At 38.4% G+C, this 17,666-nt stretch overlaps 1 long non-coding RNA gene across 1 annotated transcript; it reads left to right on the top strand.

Moving 5' to 3' along the window:
- Window positions 1-12,328: 12,328 nt before the first annotated feature.
- On the top strand, window positions 12,329-16,121 carry LOC110210930 (uncharacterized). Its single transcript, XR_002325226.2, has 2 exons — window positions 12,329-12,806; window positions 15,623-16,121. It is a non-coding gene; the product is annotated as an uncharacterized LOC110210930 (long non-coding RNA).
- Window positions 16,122-17,666: the final 1,545 nt, after the last annotated feature.

Raw genomic sequence — 17,666 nt, forward strand, 5'->3', positions numbered from 1 at the left:
CATAGGATCATAGACTTAAGCTTGAAGGGACCTGAAGGGTTATCTAGTCAGCCTAACTTTCTCATTTTACAGAATCTGAGGAGCAGGGAGGCTAACTGATTTCCCAAGGTTACACAGGTAAGCAGGATTATAATTCAGGCTCCCATGATGTAAAGTTCATCCCTCTGATTTCCAAAGTTCAGTAAGGCGGTGTTGTTGTTCAGTCATTTCAGTTGCGTCCAACTCTTCATGACCCCCTTTGAGGTTTTCTTGGCAAAGATAATGGAGTGATTTGCCATTTCCTTCTCCAACTCATTTTACATATGAGGGAACTGAGCAAACAAAGTTAAGTGACTTGTCCAGGGTCAAACAGCTATCAAGTGTTTGAGGCCAGATTTGAATTTAGGAAGATGAATCTTCCTCATTCCAGGTCCAGTACTCTATCCACTGTGACACCTAGCTGCCCCTACATAAACATGGGAACTGGTTCAGTTCATGAACTTTTATAGACTGCTGTGTTCTTGAATGACTAACTGAACCCCAACTTCACAGAAGCAAATAGGCAAGTCTCAGAAACAACAGGCTTGTATTTTAGTGAACAAGGTAGACAAATGAGAGTTTCAGTGGGTCATTTTTAGACACAATTCAAATAGGGATCCTTTCCTAAATAGTGTTGTCTTTACTGTTTCTCTTAAGTCATTAGAATTTCCAGGCTGAATTTCTCCAAATTTTTATTTTCTCTGCCTGTTTAAAATTATTTAAACATACTCAGTAACATGGAATTAAAAGCTTCAGTCTCCCATTGCCACTCAGGCAGACATTTTTAATGTTTTGTTAAAGGGTTGAAAGAATGCAGGTCATTTTAGAAGAGCAATGTGACTAGAACAATTTGAAATAATGTCTGGCCTTTTTTTTCTTAGCTCATGAATGAAGCTTGTTTTCTTCTGGTCAGTAAAGCTAACAATAAGCATTAGGAAAATGTTGCGCAAAGAAAAATGGCAACCACAAAAATCACTAAGTTATTCACTTCATTTTGCATTTTCCAGAGATGAGCAATGATTTCACTCATCCTGGTATGAGGTGGATGCTATATAAACACCAATGAAAAGGCTTCAGAAATTTTGTGGGGTGAGATTGACGGCCTATGTTTGGCAAAGTTGCAAAGAAACCTCTGAAAAGATTGCTAGACATTTTGTGTTTGGACTGCAGAAAAGTAACTACATTCACGAAAGAATAACTGTGTGCATTTTCTTTAAAGGATTTATTCCTTAAACAGGATGCTGCTTTTTTCTTCATTCTACAAGGAAATTCATCTTTTACTGAAAGAGGATGACCAGTGCTGTGCCCAGGAGTGACCTCTTACCACTCAGCATACAACACAATGTAAACATTAAAGTATGCTATAAAATCTATCATTATTTCTGTCAACATCATCATTACCATTATTATCATACTGATTATTAACACTTCTCTCCTTCTGCAGTTATCTGGTATTTGCTAAACTGTATAAATGTTGTGAGCCAATGACTAGAATGTAAGCTTTTTGAAGTCAGGGATTGCTTTTAATCTTGTCTTTGACCAGCAACCAATCAATCAGCATTTATTAAGGACCTATCATGTGCTAGGTGCTGGGGATACAAAGACAGAAATGAAATAGTTCCTGCCCTCAAGGAGCTTACATTCTTTCGGAAGAACATAGTCAATCAGTGAGTAAGCACTTATTAAACATTTACCGTGTGCCAGGATTCATCGTGCATGTAGTAGGTTCTCAAATGCTTGTTGAAAGAGGTGGATTAGGGGCAGGTGGTGGTACAGTGGATAGAGCACTGGTCCTGGAGTCAGGAGAACCTGAGTTCAAATCTGGCCTCATACCAGACACTTGACACTTAGTAGCTGTATGACCCTGGGCAAGTCACTTAACCCCATTGCCTAGCCAAAAAAAAAAAAAAGGAGAGAGAGAGATGGATTGGTAGCCAGGGTTCACTCTCGTTGCTTTATACCCCTTTTACTGACAATGCAAATAGGCAGTGTGATGGATATATGCGGGTAAATGTTTTATAATTGGCTCCTTCCCACCCTGCCACCAGTGTGCTCACAACACACTTTTAAGGTTAATGTGCATTATTGACACCTCCCATAATTTTTTTGTATTGACAAGCAACAAAACAATAAACCAATCCCTGGCTTATAGTATTTGCCAGTTTCTAAAGTGTAAATGCTCACAATAAATCTTAACTGTCAGCTCTCCCATACAAGCTAGCTTCACCCCTGAGTAAGCCTATCTGATCAAAAGGTCACATGGATCTCTGGGAGATTCTCTGGTCTGTGCCAGCTAATAACAATCATTTCTTTTTTATTTTTTAAATTATATTTCATTTTTTTCAATTGCATATAAAGATGATTTTTAACATTCATTTTTAAGTAAGATTTTGAGTTCCAAATTTTCTCCCTTTCTTCCTCCCCACCCTTCTTCCAAAGACAGTAAACAATTTGATATAGGTTATATATGTGCAGTTATGTAAAACATATTTCTATATTAGTCATGTTGTAATAGGTTTAGAATTTGTGAACTGCTTCTGATCAACCAACTTATGAGTTAAAAGTGTTTTTTAACTCTAAGGCTCAATCCCCTAAAGTATGTTTTTTTCTTCTCTTGGGATGTTTGGATTGGTCTATTAATTGGCAATGTGAGCTCATTCAGGTGGAATTTGACCAAGAAAAAAAGTCTTTAGCTAGAGGTAAGAACCATGGAAGACCTCAGCACTGTTTCTGAGTATTGCCTCATGGTCATCCATGTCCCATAGCTTTATTCCACTAAAAATTGAGAATGAAACAGAAAGAATAATGCTAGTTCTGTACTATATGTCAGTTCTGGTATAGAAGACCTAATGTACTGAAATTTCCTTGTAAATTATAAACTTGGAATTTTTAATGCAATCTCATTATCAGTATGGCCAAAACACCCTGAGTCCTGAATGTATTTTAGCCACAAACCATGCAAGTCACAACATCCTTAATACCAGAGAAATGAGAAATACAAAGTGTGATTCTGCAACGCATTGGGTTTCTAATGGGATTAATGCTGGTTCAGAAACAGATTATTTTGTCAAGTTTTGCACTGAGCTCTGACTTCCTGAGGTTTGAGGACCTTCATTCCAGTACAGGCGAGCAACCAGGGAAGTCTTATTAACACATTCCTGTGGTTTCTTGGGCATCAATCCATTGCTTCAGAACCCCATTTAGGTGAGTTGACTATACATAAACTAGGAGCATATGGACCAAATCTTTCAAAATGTAGACATATGATGGGGATTTTTGGTGATTTTATAAAGGTTGCTGAAAGACAGCTTGAGATGTTTGCAAATATGGAATAACCACCAGGCTGGCCCATCCTGAGAAATGATGTAGTCAGTTGTTCTACAAACATTATGATATCTTCATATTATTCTGTGGTTAAGAGAGTAATTCATGTCATCACTATTCACAATATATAAGCGGTTAGAAATAAAGCTAAACACTTCAACATGGAATGGTGGAAGAGATTCCAGAGAAATAATGTTTTTCTAATCTAACTTTTCCCCCAAATGTCATAAAAGAATGCGTTTCTCTCTGCCGCCATGCCCAGAGTTTTCTTTGAGCTCAACACAAATGGCACTTGGGTCTCATATCTTTTTGTGTCTCTGAGTTATAAATCATACGGTATAATGATGCTCTTGCTAGGAAATTCATGGCATGGTTGTTTTGCTTTTATGACTATAGTTCCATATAAAGGCATATTAAAAATATTGATCCTCTACTCTGTTGCCTCATCACAACATGGAGTCGATCCAGGGTCCTTGAAAGCTCTGTTAATAGAATGTAAACTCTTTCTGGTCCTCCCAAGCTGTAAAATCTTTAAGTGTGGGTCTGATTAGGGACTGTGGGCCTCATTTGAAGATGAGACTCGCTGTATTTATAAAAGCCCACCATAAGAAGGTTGGCTACAAAGTGATAACATATATCATTATAAGCCATAGTAACCCATAAAATCATTTACTAAGGTATGGAGAGGCTGTGCCAGAGGAGGGAGTATGAATGCTAATGAAACCACAAAACCTTTGAAGTATTGAAATAACAATATCAATACTTTATCTAACTTGGGAACATTTCCAATAAAAGGCATCACAGTACAACATCTCAGCGTTGGAAAGGAACTGAGAGGTCATTTAGTCCAACTTACTTCATGATGAAAGAATTTCTTCTAGAACTTGAGACCATGTGGTACAGTGGTTAGTGTGCTGGACCTGGAGTTAGGAAGACCTTGAGTTCATAGCTTAACTCTGACACTTACAATCTACATGGCCATGGAAAATGTATACAACCTTCCTCACCTACAGAATAAGAATAATAATACCTATAGCACCAAGCTCAATAACCTCCTTGTGAAGATTAAATGAAATAATATACATAAGGTACTTTGGAAATTTGAAAGCAATATACAATGCAAATTATTATTAAATGTTCATTTAGCCTCTACTACAATACTTCCAGTGACAAGGAGCTCACTACCTTCCAGAACAGATAGTTCTATTTGCTGGAAGGTTATCCTTCAAAATTAGGTTAAAATTAATAATTTTCACCCATTGCCCTAATTCTCTCCTCTGAGTCTTCACAGAACCAAGAGATTAGACTAGAACTACCAATGAATTGTTCCATTAGTATAGAAATGTACTATGTACGATTTCTCTGTAATTATCATTCTATTAAATAAGTTTACTCATTTCTCTTCTATAAAGTTAGTAATCATAATAATAGCAAACATTTACACAGCGCTTGAAGATTTGCAACAAGCTTTGCACATATTATCTCATTTGATCCTCACAACACTGAGAGGTAAGAGGTATTATCATCCCCATTTTACAGTTTAGGAAACTGAGGTAGACAGCAGTTAAGTGGCTTGCCCAGGATTACATAGCTTGTATGAGTTTGAGTTCACATTTGAACTCAGGTCTTCCTGACCTTGGGACCAGGGCCCGTTGTGCTACCTAGCTCCTTCAAGATTGCTTAGAAATCTCATCTCATTGAGTAGCCATTAGACTTCATTATGTGCTCAATTTACTTCTGCTCCTCACAAATTGCCTTCAGTGCCTCCCTGAGGTGGAACGTGACATAATAATCATCTTTTGCAGTATAACCAACCTAGCAAATGCATATCATCAAAGTCTAAAAGCCATCCTGAGGGTTTCCTTCTCTGTGAGCTTTCCAGGTGATCAGGTGGCTTGGAAAGAACCTTGGAGACTAAGCAACATAGTATTTGACAATAAATCTCTGTTTAAACTTGGGCTGCCTAGTATTGAACTGGGGAATTTCATTTCATTTAAGCATTCAATGGAAGATGAGAAAAGTTTGCACCTATTTCATTCATCAAGGGGTATTCTAAAAACCAAGTTTCAATAGCAGATAATGGCAAAACAAAATTCAATCCTATATTTTATATCAGTAGAACTTTAAAAAAAAATAAGCCTGGCTTCAAGGGACAAGATTAACATCCTATTTTCCCAATGAGTGTTAGCTTTTACTCTATAACTAGAATACCAAGCAACTTGAAGGCAGGTACCATGTCTTAGACTTTTTGCCTAGTGCCTCCCCCATCCCATATTGCCAAGTGCAACGCTAAGCATATTGTATATCTTCAAATAAGTGCTGTTGGTTGATTGACTAATAAACTTTACTTCACCTATGCCCACTTATTTCATTATATCCACAAGTATGAGAGAAGAGAATGCTAGTGTCTCTTCACAAATCCCAAGATTCAAGACAGTTCTTAATGCCCTATCACATGGGCCTCAGTATAAACTAGGGAGGGCAAGAAGGAGAAGTAAGGAAAGGGAGTCAGGGAAGAGGAGAAGCTATTGAAATTTAAATTTATCAGATTGACACTGGAGGAAGGTAGTAGTACTTCACTTTCTAAAAGGATTACTTACTCTATGAAAGGAAAGCCTAATGGTATTTAAAATAGTAAAAGACCAGTTAAACCTAACTTTTCTGGAACACATTCTCCTATATGAAGAGTACAACACTTGTTTCTCCTCTGTTCTTTTCTTTTTTCCCCCTTGACTCCTGGTAATTTCTACCTACTAATACTTTAGGTGATAGAACACTGAGTCATAAGTAAGTCATCAAAGCTGCTCCTTGAACCCTGGTCTTCATGACTGATGTGGCCTCTCTATCAGCTATTCTATCTATCCTCTTGTAAATTGTAAAGATGATGAAAAAGCAACTGATATCATTCCATTCAGGTTTTAGTCAGTAACTATAGCTACCCTTTGATACATAAAGCAGCATGTGACTGGGTAAATCAATTACTCTCTGTCTGCCTCAGTTTCCTCAAATATAAAAATGGAGATAATACCTACCCTCGAGGGTTCTTGTGAGGAGCAAATGAGACAATATTTGTAATGTCTGGGTACACAGTAGGTTCTCAATAAATGCTTTTTCTTTTCTGCTCTTTATTTCACAAATTTAGTTGCAATAGCTATATAAAAATGACCTTTTAAACTACTGATTCCTACATCCATTTCCCCAGACATGTGACAGGGAAACAGGCTATTTATTTTCTTCTTCCCCTTCACATTTTAAATTCCTGTCTGTCTTCTTTTCCAAGTTTTCAATCCCCAGAAGACTATTTACTGCAAATTTACAAATCCTTAAGGAAATAAGTTCACAAGGCAAACACCAGCCATCTTCTTGAAAAGGCAACCACTATAAATTATTGGGTAGCAGGATTAAGCTCATTGACAAATTGGCACCTGGCAGTAGTCAACCATTCCTCTGGGTAGCTATAGAAATAGCATGAGGTTGCCATTTGGTTTGTGACCAGCTGGCTCCAGGTGTGTATCAGTATGGTTGATGGTTCAGGGCTTTCTGACTTTCCTGTTGTTGTCATGCAAGACCTGGGAGAGTCATGGCTTTGACAGTCCCTTCAGCTCCCCTTCCAAAGAATTTGGAGTATCTCGTGTTCTGGGCAGTCATATTTAGGCTGCACTTGATTTGGTTGGCTGGCTGGTAACTCGGCTTCATCCACTCTGATTTATTGTAGGTTCCTGATTTTTGTTTTTTATTTTGTTTGGTGGGAGAGACGACAGCCAGTGGGAGCCAACGATCATCTAAGGTAGGGCTGAGATTCCCGAATTGCAGGTTTCACCAGTACAAGCCAAGGAGGGGAAAAGAAAGGAAAAAGAAGAAAAAAGGAAAGAAAGGCAGTTTAGAATTAGAAGCTTTAGTCCTGGAAGGGGCCTTAAATATCATTCAGGGATTCTTATCCCTTTTTGTGTCATGGACATCTTGAGAGTTTGGTGAAGCCTATAGACTGCTTCTGAGAATAATTTTTTTAATGTATAATGTAAAACATATGGGCTCACAAAGAAATTAATTATGTTGAAATATAGTCATCTGTATCTATGCCTACATAAATATTTTTTAAATTCATAGACTCTAAAGGATCCCTGATCTAGGCCAATTTTTATCTATCTATCTATCTATCTATCTATCTATCTATCTATCTATCTATCTATCTATCTATCTATCATCTACCTGTCTATCTGTCTGTCTATGTGTCTTTCCATCTATCTATCTATATATCTAATTTTATTAGCAGCAGCTAGGCAGTACAGTGGATAGGGCACTGGGTCTGGAGTCAGGAAGTAATGAGTTCAAATGTGTCCTTAGATACTTACAAGTTGGATTATACAGGGGAAGTCATTTAACCTTTGTCTGCCTCAGCTTCCTTTACTGCAAAATAGGGATAATAATAATATCTACCTCCTAGGGTTGTTGTAAGAATCAAATGAGATACTATTTTATTATTTTTTTTAAACTCAAGATCTTTTCCTTTTTAAAAACATTTTTATTTACTTACTTATTTTTGGCAATTGGGGTTAAGTGACTTGCCCAGGGTCACACAGCTAGTAAGTGACAAGTATTTGGGCTGAGGCTGGATTTGAACTCAGGTCCTCCTGACTTCAGGGTCAGTGCTGGATCCATTGTGCCACCTAGCTGCCCCTAATATTTTCAAAACACTTAATATAGTGCCTGACACATATTAGGCACTTAATAGATTCTTGTTTCTTTCCTTCTATTTGACAGATGAGGAAACTGAGGCCTAGAAAGAATCGCTAACTTGAATAAAGTCACTTGGGTAGAAAATAAGAGAGCTTCCAATAAAACCTTGGTTACCTGCCAAATCTAGGACCTTTTTCACTACACCACATGGTGAATGAGGTCAAAAGTGCCAGGAGGTAAAGTAGGCCTGATAATTCATGGCATTCTCAATCCTTGTGATGTCTCCATTCAGAGGCCTATCCAACAGTCACAGGAGTCAATTATTTCTTTTGTAGTCAAGGCTGGCAATCTTAGACGAGCAGGAGGAAGCATGCCTTAAAATTCCTGAGGGCTTGTTCCCAGCTAGGGTAAGAAACCAACTCATCTGGTTCTGAAGAATCTGGGAAGTGGGAACGAAAATGTGTCAACAAAGTGAATATACACTGAACCCGCCTTTCACCCTCTTTCCTTAGGTATGGGTTCAGTTTAGGTGGCTGGGTTCGGGGCCAGGTCTGAGCTCCGCTCAGATGCCTTAACCTACTTGCTGCTGGTCATGGGGGAGGCCACTTTTCTTTTAGAGACCAAACTGGACCTGAATGAGATGAAAATTATAGGGCTCCGTGCCACAGAGTGAGTTGAGAGTTGTGTTTATTTTCAGATTTGGGCTTTAGGGTTGAGTTAAAAATGAACAAGACTTTAGTAGGTCAAAGTGACTCCTTTCTTGGGGCTCACAGTTAAAGAACTTCCTACCCAAGCATCCTCCCTGTGGCAGGCGAACTAATTACTAACCATCATGAGCTTGGTCCAATGGCTGATTTGAACCAAATGGGTGTAGCCATGTACCATGCTGGTGAATTGACAATGGTATCATGGAAGGTCACAAAGAAGGGACATCAGAAATCTGTTCTGTATTTGATCTGGGCAAGTCATGTCACTTCCTGATGCCCCCAGACAACTGTAAGTCTACTAGCTATAGAACAATTGTAGTTCTGAATTGAGAGAAGGAATTTTCTCACTGACAGTTCTGTAGACCAATGGGATCACAGTTTTGGATCAAAAAAAATTTATAATAGCTCACATTTATTTGATGTTTTGTAGTTCATTATGTAAATATTTCTTAAGTGTCTAATATGTAGAGAACACTGTGTTAGGTGCTAGGGAGATACAAAGTTAGATAAGATATATGCACTGCCCTCATAAAACTCAGTCTTAGAGAGGGAATGTGGCAAAAAACACAGATAACCATAATGTACCACATTACATGGATATTATGTGAGAAATTCACTAAACAGTTTGAAGATACAGTATTGTGTGAGATCTGATGACAAGGTCATTACTACCAATGGGAATCAGGGAAAGCTCTCTGGAAGAGGTAGCTTCTGAGCTGGCCTTTAAAATACAGGATAACATTCAAAGAGAAAAGAAGGTTATTATAGGCATAAGGTACAGTGTAAACAGTGCTGCTGAAATGGTTTATCCATGTCAAACCTAGCTATTGAGGAGGCCATTTCTTTAAATGCCTGGCACATATTAAGTGCTTAATGAATGTCATTTGGCTGGCTGGCTGATTTATTGACTGTCCAAGGTGGACCAAGTTAAGAAACAGTAAAACTTCATGTTGATTATGTGGGGTCAGGGAGCAGGGAGGTTAGCTGGGAGTGGGGAATGGGTCGGGGTGGGGGGGAGGAGAATGACGTACTTAAGAGACAAAGTATTGTCCAGTTTTTCTAGAGCGTGGAGTTCATGGGAGAGAATATTTGAAAAATGATCAGGAAAGAAATGGGATGGATAGATAGATAGATAAAGCATTTTTAAAGCATTTCCCCGTATTCCATTCCTATTCTTATGCTAAACACTAAGGATATTAATGCAAGCAAACTGAAAGACAGTCCTTGTCCTCAAGGAACTTACATTCTAATGAGGGAAGACAGCACACAAAAGAGAGATGAAAAGAGGCAGAGAAGCTACCTACACTGGGGCAAGGTCAAAAGGTGGTCTGGTGAGCCATGGACTGAGCCAGGTTTGTAGTGGGAAATTCCTCAAATTGAGATTCTGGGGAAGGACACACCAATCAGAGGAGAAAGGAATAGTAGAGGCACTGCCAGTTTGAGAAGGGCAAAGGTCAAGAAGTAGTTTGGGAAGCATGAGTTGAGTCAAGTTTGGAGATGGAGAGGTACCACAGAATGAAGAGCCATGAATGCTTTGTACTTTACTCAGAAGGGAAGTATTGAACACTTTTGATCAGAGAAGTGACATGGCCAAACATATTTTGGCAGAAGCATGGAAAATGGATGGGATAGGTGGGCTGTTGTCCTTCACTCTTGAAGAGGACCAAAATCACATCACTATGTTGAAGTCAAGGTACAGTACTGTGGCTGATTAGACCAATACAAAGGTTGCGCGCACATAATCCATAGCAACGTTTGGAGTAGAGTTTCTCTAAATTTGTGCATCTCACATTTCTTTTGAGCTACTGCATTTCTGCTTCACTGATCAAGCGCAGTGCCTTCTTCGACGTGGGCACGCCATGCTGGGTGGTCGTTTTCCAGTGTGTCCCATGCCATGCAATTGATTCCAAAGTTCTTCACAGAGAACTCGGAGAGTGTCCTTGTATCACTTCTTCTGACCTCTATGTGAGCATTTGCCTTGTGTGAGCACTCTATAAAATAGTCTTTTAGGCAAACATATGTTTGGCATTTGAACAGCATGGCTGGTCCATCAGAGCTGTGCTCTCTGCAGGAGAGTTTGAATGCTTGGAAATTTAGCTCAAGAAAGGACCTCAGTGTCTGGTACCTTATCTTACCAGATGATCTTCAGAATCTTCCTAACACTTCAAATGGAAGCAATTTCATTTCTTGGCATGGCTCTGGTATACTGTCCAGATTTCACAGGCATACAACAGTGAGATCAGCACAATGATTCTGTAGACCTTAAGTTTAGTAGGCAGTCTAATACTTCTTCTCTCTCACAGTTTCCTTTGGAACCTCTCAAACACTGAGCTAGCTCCGGCAATGCATATGCCAAACTCATCACCTATGCATACATCCCTGGAAAGTGTGCTGCCAAGGTAAATGAACTGATCCACAGTAGTCAAAATTTCTCCATTTGCTATAACCAATGATTCCACATGTAGATGTTGTGGTGCTGGCTGGTGGAGAAATTATTAGGCCAAAATTAACACAAGCAGCAGAGAATTGATCTATACTTTGCTGCATCTCAGCTTCTGAGGCTTCATTGAGTGCACAATCACCTGCAAACAAAAAATCATGCACCAACAATCCCTCCACTTTGGTCTTGGCTTGTAGCTTTTCAAAGTTAAATAATTTACCATCAATGAGGTAGCTGACCTTGGTGCTGTTTTCATCCTCATTGAAGACATATGACAATGTTGCTGAAAACATCATGCTAAAAAGCATAGGAGAGAAGATTCGGGGAAGATGGTAGACTAGGTCAGAAAACTTCACTCTCTTCATATTTCCTCCACCAAACAAAGAAACAAATAAATAAATAAAAGATAGAACATCACCTCAGAGTGAACTTAGAGCAGCAGAAATAAACAAAACTCAAGGTAGAGCAGTAGTCCTGTTAGGACAACTTAAGAAGACCCCAGGAGAGACTTGACCTCCAGGGTCAGAAGATACTAGACTGGTTTGCCATTTTCTTCTTCAGCTCATTTTACAGATAAAGAAACTGAGGCAAAGAGGGTTAAGTGACTTGCCCAGGGTCACGTAATTTATAAGTCTCTGAGGCCAGATTTGAACTCACTAAGAGCAGTCTTCCTGACTCCAGGCCTGGCACTCTATACACTGCACCACCTACCTGCCCTGTTATTAAGTATGCAGGTAGTCATAATTCCATTTTAAAGAAATCTTGAGGTTCTTGCATAACCTTGCATGATGATTAGAATCACGATTGTGGAACTGGAATTTCAGAGTTGAAATGTGGGCCAGTGACCATATTTGTTCAACTCTTACTTGAACAAGAAGCCTTTTTAGAATATGTCACTGAGCTCTTATCAGTTATGGCTCTGATGAATCAGAAAAAGGAGTTTGGCTAGTCATGTAAAGGACATGGGAAAGAAAATACATAGCCCATAGAGGTCAGTCTACATACTTCATTTTTTTTTTCAAATGAAGTGGTAGGTACTGGTTGTTTCATTGGTACTTGTAATCTGAGAGAAAGAGAGAGATTGAGACAGAGAGATTGAAAGAGACAGAGACAGAGAGAAGGAGAGAGAGAGAGAGAGAGAGAGAGAGAGAGAGAGAGAGAGAGGGAGAGAGAGAGATGGAGACAGAGCGAAAGAGAGACAGAGAGAGAGAATTTATTAAGTGGTTACTATATGCCAGAGAACCTACAGACCGGCCTAGAAAGAGGGAGTTTCCTCACTGGGAAGTCCCACACCAGTGAAAATATAGTCCCAGTTTCTAAGTATATCCTTTGAGACCTGGGCTCCAGCACTGGAGGGGAAGTTGAAGAGAATCAGTGGCTTTATATTCATGAGATAAGGTTGATGTGGTCTCCCTGGCCCCAGTGCCAGTTGCACCAGTCTTTTCCTGTTTTTATTTTTTCTTTTTTAAAGAGTTTGTTCAGCTGTGTTCTCCAGGCATTTCAGCAACTGCTGTCAGGGGAGAGAGTACTCTGTTGAAGCCATTTATGACGAGACTCTTTGTGCTGTATCCGTCCTAAGGCTGGAGAGGAATGCATTTATGGAATTCTTAAATCTTGCCAGAAGAGGAAGGTGAAAACAGGTAAATCAGTCATTTGGGAGAAGGCTGAGGGGAGGGAAAGTAGTCAGAGGGACCCAAAGTAAGAATCACAAGGTCACAAAATCACAGATTTAGAAGTGGAAAGGACCCTAGAGGTCACTGACTCCAACCTCTTCATTTTACAGAAAGGAAACTGAGACCCAGATAGGTTAAGTAAATTGCCAGAATCTCAGAGCTGGCAGGGACACAGGGAGAATTTGAACTCAAGTATTTCTCTCTCCAAATAGTAGCTGTTGGGTGAGGAGAGATGAGTTGAAGAACAGCACTGAATTATTTCTCTAAATCTGTGGTTTTCAAATTGTAGTCTGGGGACCCTCCATCATCCCTGAGACCCTTTCAGGGAGTCCACAAGGTCAAAACTATTTTCATAATAATACAGAGATGTCTTAATTGCTAATATGTTAAATATCAATAGAATTCACATAAAAAAAACTGTTTGGGTGGTTTTTATTAATTTTTAGGAGTTATATGAAGGGTGGCTTGAGACCAAAAAGTGAAAACTGTTGTTCTAAACCATAATGAAACAAACTAATATCGATCTAAGTGCACAAACATATGTAAGTGTAATATAATTGTCAGTTGATATTACTATACACATGTAGTATATATATACACATATTCATATGTACATATACTTTTATTTATAAGTATATACACATATATTTATATGTAGATATAGTAATATGTGCATTTATTTATAAGCATGCACATATGTATTTTAATGTAGATATACATATATGCACACATGCATAAACATATATATAATGTAGAGAGGGGTTTCCTTGACAAAGGTAGGAGAAGGGAAGAGTCTGGATTTCACAAGCAGTATGCTAAAGCTGACTACATCTTTACCATCACATATTTGACTACAAGATACAGAGAATATTAAATTTCATTATGCTAAATTTGCTGTCAAAAAGCATTTGATTCAACAGGGCAAAATACTTGGAAGAGAAATTAGAGATCCTTAGTCCAGTTGAGAGCACAAATCCAAGAGATTAAGTGACTTGACCATGGTCACATAAGCAAAAAGGGCTAGAGTTGAGATGTGACCCCAGATCCTCTTACTCTCAATTCAGTACTATTTCAACAATTGTACACATTTCTTATCTATTAAAGTATACTTTAATTTTTGTAAGATTCTTTTGGTGCTTTAGAGCACCAGGTCTGGAGTCAGGAAGATTCATCTTCATGAGTTCAAATCTGACCTCAGATATTTACTAGCTGTGTGAACCTGGGCAAGTCACTTAAACTTGTTTGCCTCAGTTTCCTAAAATAAGCTAGAGAAGGAAATGTCAAACCACTTCAGTATCTTTGCCAAGAAAGCCCCAAATGGAATCATGGAGAGTCAAACACGACTGAAAAAACAATTGAACAACATTACTTCTGATTCTCTTTGTGAATGAAGTATTCAAAACACATGGGTGTGAGGCTTCAGAGTAGCTCTTAAATCTTTTTATACTCTTTCAGGAAGCTTGGTATAGTGGAAAGATCAGTGGAACTAGAGTAAGAAGAGTCCTGGGTTCAAATCCTACCTCTGACATTTGCAAATTTGTGCTTAATACGACACCACACCAACTCTACTCTTCTGTAGTAGAGTTTCTTAATTGGAGATCAATGGGTAGAATTCATGGTTTCTGTCAACTTGAATGGAAAAGAAAATCATACTTTATTTTCACTTAACTCTAATGGAAATTAAGCACATCCTTTAATTATGATGAAACAAACAAATGAACAAAACCATTATTCTGAGAAGGCTCAATAGATTAACAAGTATTTATTAAGTGCTTGCTATATGTCAGGGGCCGTGCTTCACTGTAGGCTTCCCCGGACTGCCAAAGGGGTCAAGACACTCAGAAAAGCCTAAGATCCCCTGCACTACAGGAATCCTCTAGTCCAGCCAAACTGGTCCATGAATGAGCCCTCAAATAGAAATGCACACTCCCACCTTTGTTTTCTCATTATTTTTGTCATATTTATCTTTGTAGCCATAGCAACTAGCTCAGTACTTGATGCATACTGAACCTGACAGATTTTTGTTGAATCAGGCTGACTGAATGGATGGGTCCTGTTTTTCTTGTTTGTTTTTTCCTTCTACTTTTCTCTATGCCAGTGCAAATTCTACCCATTCTTCAAGATTTAGTGCAATTCAAACAATGCTGATGCAACCAAGATTAGAAAGAAAGCAGAAAGCTGGGAAACAATTTTTACAGCCAGCATCTCTGATAAAGGCCTCATTTCTAAACTATGCAGAGAACTGAATCAAGTTTGTAAGAATACAAGTCATTCTCCAATTGATAAATGGTCAAAGGATATGAACAGACAATTTTCAGAGGAAGAAATTAAAGCTATCTATAGTCATATGAAAAAATGCTCTCAATCACTATTGATTAGAGAAATGGAAATCAAACGGCTCTGAGGTACCACATCACACCTATCAGATTGGCTAATATGACAAAATAAGGAAATGATAAGTGTTGGGGAAAATGTGGGAAAATTGGAAGACTAATGCACTGTTGGTGGAGTTGCGAACTGATCCAACCATTCTGGAGAACAATTTGGAACTATGCCCAAATGGGCTATAAAATTATGCATACCCTTTGGCCCAGCAATACCACTTCTAGGTCTGTATCCCAAAGAGATCATAAAAATGGGAAAATGATCCTCATGTACAGAAATATTCATAGCAACTCTTTTTGAGGTGGCAAAGAATTGGAAATTGAAGGGATGTTTATCAATTGGGGAATGGCTGAACAAGTTGTGGTATATGAATGTAATGGAATACTATTGTGTTATAGGAAATGATGAGCAGGAGGACGTCAGAAAAACCTAGAAAAACTGATTCTGAGTGAAATGAGCAGAACCAGAAGAACATTGTACACAGGAATGGCCACATTGTATAATGAATGACTTTGAGAGACTTGGCTCTTCTCAGCAATGCAAGGATCTAAGACAACTCCAAAAGGCTCTTGATGGAAAATGCTATCCACATCCAGAGAAAGAACTTTGGAGTCTGAATGCAGATCAAAGCATGCTATTTGCTCTTCTTTTCTTTTGTTGTTTTGTTTTGTTTCTTCTTTCTCGTGGTTCTTCCCATTAGTTCTAATTCTTCTTTACATCATGACTAATGTGAAAATATGTTTAATATAACTACAACCTGTATCAGATTGCATACTGTCTTGGGGAGGGGGAAGAGAAGGAGGGGGAGAAAATTTAAAACTCAAAATCTTATGGAAGTGAGTGTTGAAAACTAAAAATAAATAAAATTTTTTTAAAAAGGGAAAACAAACACAAAAATGATTTAGTGCAATTCCTACCCATTACAAAGTATCCCTGGCTCATCTGGAGCCTATATTATAGCATAAGATTCTGGCCCTTTCTCTTTATTCTTATTGTACTTATCTTTTTTTTTTTACTAGTGTTGCCAGAATCATATGACATAATTTTTTTTTTAGTACTCATGTGGATGAATGAATGAATGAATGAATGAATGAAAACATGAAAAGGCATTTATTAAGTGCTACTTAATGACAAATAATGTGCTAAGCTCTTGAGATACAAATACAAAAGCAAATAGTACAGAATATTTCCATAGGTGAAGAAAGGACACAATAAAAGAATGATAAGTGGGGCTGAAATTCAATCAAGGAAGGATTCCCAAAGTGGTGAGCTTTGAGGAACCTCTTAAAGAATGTAATGGACATAGCCTGATGGAGTAAAGAGAAGGAAGGGCATTCCCTTGAAGGGAAGAAGCAAAAAGAGCCATTGGTAGAGTGTTCTTCACTTTTATCAGTTCTTCTGACGGGTGAAACATTGATTTTTACAAGCCTATTCTATATACTTTAGCTGATATGTTAAGTAAAGAGAAAAGGCTGGATTTTTACATGATAGCAGAATGTAGAGAACTGGGCTAGAGGTCAGACATTATAAGATTGAGACCAGGCTCTAACAGTAACTAGCTCTGTGGCTGTGGGAGATTGTGACTTCTATATGTGTGATTATACACACACACACATGTATGTATGCATGCGTACATGTACACATCATACACATATACATATATTTCCACACACACATGCACATATACATATCTACATCTCTATTTATTTGTTGTTCATTTGTTTCAGTTGTGTCCAACTCTTCATGACCTCATTTGGGGTTTTCTTGGCAGAGATCTGGAATGGTTTGCCATTTCTCTCTCCAGCTCATGAGAAAACTGAGGCAAACAGGGTTAACTGACTTGTCCAGAGTCACACAGCCAGTAAGTTTCTGAGGCCAGATTTGGACTCACAAAGGTGGACTCTTCCTGACTTCTGGCCGGGCACTCAATCCACTGTGCCACCTAGCTGCATATACACACACACATACAAAAATATATAATACACAGATGTTATACACATTACAACACACACATGTGTGTGTGTATATACACACACACACACCTATATTATAGATAACATATCCCCTATATATGTATATGTGTGTATATATGTATGAGTATATGTATATATGTGTGTGTGTGGGTGGGTCTGAAGGATTTTGGTTAATAGGATAGTATAGTACGGTAAGTAAGAACTGGCATCACAAAGACCTAGTTTCAAGACCCACCTCTGATGTATCAGCTATATGGCCCTGGGCAAATCATACGACCTCTCAGTCTCTTAGCAACTCTCTATGACTATAAACTGCAGAAAATGTATTCATTTATATTAAGAGAAACTCCTCAATGATAGCTTCTAATACTGATGAAATCATAGACCCAATAAAAACTGAACAAGAAAATAAATAAATATACTTTAGTATACTCTAGTTATTCTTGCTAACCAGGTGTTGATCTCAGTT

The sequence above is a fragment of the Phascolarctos cinereus genome, unplaced genomic scaffold (genome assembly GCF_003287225.1).
Source record: "Phascolarctos cinereus isolate Bilbo 61053 unplaced genomic scaffold, phaCin_HiC Scaffold_3;HRSCAF=262, whole genome shotgun sequence".
NCBI classification, from domain to species: domain Eukaryota; kingdom Metazoa; phylum Chordata; class Mammalia; order Diprotodontia; family Phascolarctidae; genus Phascolarctos; species Phascolarctos cinereus.